We start from the raw sequence: 5,972 nt of genomic DNA on the forward strand, positions 1-5,972 counted from the left end.
TCTCTACTAAACTGTCACTCTCCTATGGCTTTTGCTGCTGTACTTATTTTACATTTTTAACGCCAGAATACGTGGATTATTTTCATATCCTGTTTAGCAGCCTTTCCACGGGTCGCGTAGTATGAGTCTATCTTATTCATCTCTTTAAATAGGTACCAATACCATACTTTACACAGTAGATACCGGTGGAAAATCCAGGTTGTAAGGAAGGATAGACCACATTTTTTTTTGGAGGTAGTGCAAATAGTTATGATCAAAAGTTTGGTTTCCACGGTCGAGGAATGTTGGAGTTTTTTTTTTCATTTTTTACCAGCAAGTGGTGGAATAGTAACAGCCATCGATTGCTTTGATCGTTTTGAAGAAATCAAAAGCATTTAAGAGTTTTTCCCTTAAGAACAACGAGGTAAGCGAAATGTAGTTGGTTGAAAGGTAAGATGGAAAAATATATAACTTTTAACTTATTATATATTTATCATCATCAAACGAGCGGAAAACTGATATACAATGGATTGTGGGTTTAAGCCAGCCGGAGTATCTCGGCAAATTTGGAATCATGAATATGCTACTCAGGTACCTTTTCAGGATTCTTTATTTGTTTCGAACAGTTGGAAGGGAGTGAGATGAGTAAAACCTGTCCCAAGCCAGTGGTAACGGACCCCTTGGTTGTGCTGCAAATATTGTTGATGAGTTAAGTATGAACATTATTTGAATGTGCGATCGAGACTTCCCGTACCGACTCGGGTCGAAAGACCTACCAGCCACTGGTGGGTCAAACATACATACATACATACAAGTTTGTAGTACTTGAATTATCACCTTTTCAAATTTAATATTTAAAAAAAAATTAACATAAAGCATTTCCAGTTAAAACCGTAAAAACGCTTTAAAAATTGTTTAAAGGTACAAACGGTATCATCAAAAATTCTCTAAAAAATACCATTCAATAGCTCGTTTGTTGTTGCAACTTTCATTTGAATACATCAAAACAGATAGTTCACTCCTTGAGAAGATATGACAGAATTATTAACAAAATCAATCTCTATTTTCTCGTTAAAATCTAAGAATTCAACAAATTTATGCCGACCGTACTCAAAAACGGGCGCGTGGAGACAAGTAGTTTTTGGCTAAGTTTGTAGTACTTGAATTATACTTCAAGATGTGGTATTTAGTTTTTGGATCTACTTGCCCCATTTTACCCTAGAAATTCGTGAAATTAAGCAAAAATAAAACTTGAAATTACGATAACTTCGGAAGACAAGGTCGTAGAGACTTAAGATCTAGTGCAAAATGTGCGTATTGAGTATCGCAATAAATGTTGTGAACATCATTTTTATGTAAGTTCAAAATTTACAATAGTTAAGTACAAAAAACAAATTTTAAGTATGTTTTAAACTAAAAGCTTTATAATTATGCACTGAATAGAGATAAAGCTCTTGTTATTTCAACAAAGTTTCATATTTTGATGATATCTACAACTTTGTCGAACAAATTTGGTCTCTATCTCTTCAAACAAAAAAGTTTGTGTTTTTATTTTTATCGTAGTAGGCTGTGACTAGTTTTTGATACTTTCACGTTATGGGAAACAATCTTACTAGTAAATGTTCTGAAGACATCTAATAGCTAAAATGAAAGACAAAGTCACCAGGAAAAAAGTTCCATTTCAGGCCCTTTTGGACCACTGAGCGTTGGTCGGGTCGAACGAAATTGACAGACATTTATCAGCCTTGGTTATTAAGTATTGAGTAATTTAGTAAGTTAGTATAAAAAAAACACTAATTTGCAAACAAATAATTCATTTCTGAATATTATATTTAAAATGAGACTTAACTCATTTCCTAGGTTCTGGTTCCGTATTATCAAAATCAAATTTTTTTTTGATAACTGTTCAAATAAGTCTGTACTATTTGACTATCGAACATAGAATGATTTTATTTTCCTAATTATCACATGACATAAATTTCCATGTTACTGCGATCAGGCTGCTAACATTTCTCCCTTCTATCTCCAGAACACCAGGTAAGGCTCGAGACGGGAGGGCATCCGGACGGTTTGTTGGGGCCTGACCCGTTCAGGAACGCTTGAAGATTGGTCGTCTGCTTGATGTGTTGTTCTGCATCTACGAACTCTTCACTGCGAGCAGGGCTTTGTGGCTCAAAAGTGTCCTCGAAAACAACAGATGAAGAATCTGATGTACCCTCGGATTGTTGGACTGGATGTTCAACCGGTAGTGGAATTGCTGGATCTTGAGCTTCGGTAGTGCAATTCGATTTTGGAGCTACGGATTGAGATGATAGACCAAACATGTCCACCAAAATATTTAGTGGAGAGCTTGGATGGGTGTTGTCTTGATTACCGTTGAGCCGAGGTTTCAATTGATTGACATGGGAGCGAATCAGCTTTCGTCGGCCATGCCAGGAATCCAGGAGCACGTTGTAGGTAACGCTGCCGACTGCCTCGATCACATGTCCAGGAACCCATTTCCAGCTGTTGGCTTCGTGAATTTTGGCGTAAACCTCGTCATCAACCTTGAAACGTCGGGAGGAAGCGTGCCTTCACTGGGATGCGACTGCGGCTTGAGTATAAATCCAGTGTAGTGCGCATTTTCCTTCCAATCATCAGTTCTGCCGGAGATTTCCCTTTGAGAATCCGACTGGGAGTGGAGCGGTAGGTTTGCAGAAAAGTTTGAACAATTTCTGCAATGACACCCTTGCCTTCCTCGATTTTGAGCATTGAGCGCTTCATCGTGTCGACAAACCTTTCTGCTTGCCCGTTTGATTGAGGATGGTATGGTGCAGTTCGCAGGTGTTGGATACCATTCGATTTGCAGAGAGCAGCGAACTGTGAACTGTGAGCAGCGGATGTGAATTGCGTTCCGTTGTCAGTTACGATTGTTTCTGGAACGCCAAACTTCGAGAAAGCTCGTTCAGGAACTCGATGACCACCAACGTTGTGGGAGAACGGACCGCTTTGATTTCGGGCCATTTTGAGTGGGCATCGATGACAATCAGGAAATGTTGGTTGAAGAATGGACCAGCGAAATCGAGATGAATTCGTTCCCAGGAATGTTTGGTTGCTGGCCATGGCTGAGGTGATACCTTTGGTAGGGATTTGGAATGTATGGCACAGCTGCTGCAACGTTTGATGTACTCCGTGATGCATTCATCGATTTTGGGCCAGAATACGTAGCTTTGGGCCACAGCTTTCATCCTTTCGATGCCAGGGTGCCCTCGGTGAAGTTGCTCGAGTATTCGTTGACGCAAACTGTTCGGAATCACCAGTCTGTCGGCCATCATCAGGCAGCCTTTCACAACTGCTAGCGATTCACGATTGGAATGAAACTGTTTCACCGTTTTATGCTGGATGCTGCTGAGATCGGAACGCCATCCGTTTTGGGTGAACTCGGTAACTTGCTGGAGGACAGGACATTTGCTTGTCACAGGTTGGACCAATTTGAAGGCAAAAGGTAAAGATTCGATGGCTTCATCTAAAGGATGCGATTATGAAGTCTTCATCCGGCTTGGTGTAGCTACTGACCAGACGGGATAGAATGTCTGCATATCCGAATTGATTGGTGGATACGTACTGGATGTCAAAATCGTAGCACAGGAGAGTGAGCGCCCAACGTTGGAGACGATTCGCTGTATGTAGTAGAATGCCCTTTCTGGAACCAAACATTCGGAGCGAGGGCTGGTGATCCGTCTGCAGAGTGAACCGTCGACCGAGCAGTATGCGATGAAATTTGGTAACCGCAAAAACAAGGCTGAGTGCTTCCTTTTCGATCTGCTGTACCCGACCTCAGCTGACGTAAGCGTTCGGGAAGCATGAGCGATTGCCTTGAGAGAACCATCCGGAAATCGATGCAATGACGGCACCAATTCCAGATTTCGACGCGTCAGCAGCAACGATGATGCCCAAGCTCGGATCGTAGCGGGTCAGCAGTAGATCTGATTGGAGCGTCGTCTTGAATTGCTCGAAAGCTTGTTGGCGTTCTTGAGACCAGATGAACTTGACGTCCTTTTTCAATAGTGCATCAAGAGGGGCCTAAGTTGGTGTATATTGCGTACAAACTTTCCGTAGAAAGAAGCGGAGAGATGAGACGTCTGTTGGTGCTGGCATTCGGGCGATGGCTTTAATCTTCGAAGGATCTGGGCGTATACCTTTTTCGTCAACAGTATGGCCCAGATACTTGATTCGCCGCTGGAGAATGTTGCATTTATCTTCACGAAGACGGAACCCATACTCGCAGAGCCGGTTGAAGAGTGCTCGGATTCGTTTTTGATGGTCGGATTCGGTCTTGCTGAAAACGATGATGTCGTCCAGGAACGTTTCAACACCTTCGAGATTCGCTATCATTCCGTTCATCGACAGCTGGAACGCCCCGGGATAAATTCAAATGTTGAATGCAAGTTCAGAACCAGATTCCGAATTAATATACAAAGCTCGGATTCAGATTTAGCTCGTAAATGAGTTTCACAATCAAATTAACATTATAAAAATCGCGAAATAAATGTAAGCCAAAAACACTGGTATTCGAAATTTAATAACTCAAATACCACTGGAATAAATTCTTCAATTTTTTTTCTGAATTGAAAAAATTGTTGTGTTTAATTCAGTAGAAATTAGTTCAACGAATCGATTCATAACATTAAAGTAATGCTTCTGAATGCAGCACAAGAGATAAAATGAGATATCTCCACATGTGTTTAATTTTCAAAATGACTATTGCGTTGAGGAATTAAAATCACAAATATATAATAGAATTAACTTTTATTTTGCAAGTTTTGTTTGTTTAAAAATCTGAATTTTATTTAAAAAAAAAATTTTACTGAATTTTATTATAGAATAGATTCTTAGTGAAAATATTTGCTGATAGAAACATGTAATCTTCTCGTAAAATATTTAACCGAGAATTCTTCTTTTTTTGTGTATTAATCAATAGTTATTTAAAAATTTTATTTTGAATCTGGTTTGGAGAAAACAGATTTGAGCCCTCGAAAATTCAATCTACTATTGAAAATTTTATTTATCAGATGATCAAATCTCAAGAGATTGATAGATTTATCTTATTTGATTTGACGTGAATAGATTTTTTTAAAGAAATGTAAGGCTTTCTTGAAAAAAAAACTGATTCGATGTTCAATTGAAATAAGCAAAATTTTAGCAAATTCAAAGATTTCAACCATCGATGAAAGTAAGTTTCCCATTTTATAACGAATGGAGATTAGACTGGCCAATAACAAAAAAAATCCTTATATTCCACGCGGCACCCCCTAGATTGGTGCATTTAGGTGAAAAAATGGCTTTCTGAAAGTTTCAGGCCTTTTGGCAGAAGCACGAGCTGGCGCAAAGGACTTGCAATTTGTATGGAGATTTTCGGAAAAATGTATAAAAAATCGACATACTTTCACTCTTTGTGTTCTAAAATATGTTTCCAATATGCTAGAAAGTTCAGAATTTCAGGAATTGTAGTTCAAACAATGACAAACAAGTTTGTAGAAGATTGTGACGCGATACGAGTTGACTGTGATGAGTTATTTGCAATTGAATGATTGCTTTTTTCGCTTTTGTTTGATATATCGTGTACGGTGTATCGGCTAATAATTGCACTTACTTGATCGCATAGTTTTTCAAACCTTTATTTCAACTTTATGCAAAGATATTTATTATAAGATAAGCTACAACTTTGCCGAGGACACAAACTTTCTATCTGTTATTCTCATTGTGTGACAATGCGATCAAGTTAGTACTAATAATCCACCTATACACCGTTAAAGAAGATATATCGATGAAATGCGAAAAAAAAAATCACACATTCAATTGCAAATAACTTAACAAAGTCAACTCGTACCGCGTCAGAATGTTCTACAAACTTGTTTGTCATTGTTTGAACTAAAATTCTTCATACTGGAAACATACCGTCAACTGGGGCAACATGCAACAATTTTCAACTTCAATGGCTTCTAAAAAACTTA

Source organism: Uranotaenia lowii, chromosome 2 (assembly GCF_029784155.1).
Source record: "Uranotaenia lowii strain MFRU-FL chromosome 2, ASM2978415v1, whole genome shotgun sequence".
Taxonomy (NCBI): Eukaryota; Metazoa; Arthropoda; class Insecta; order Diptera; family Culicidae; genus Uranotaenia; species Uranotaenia lowii.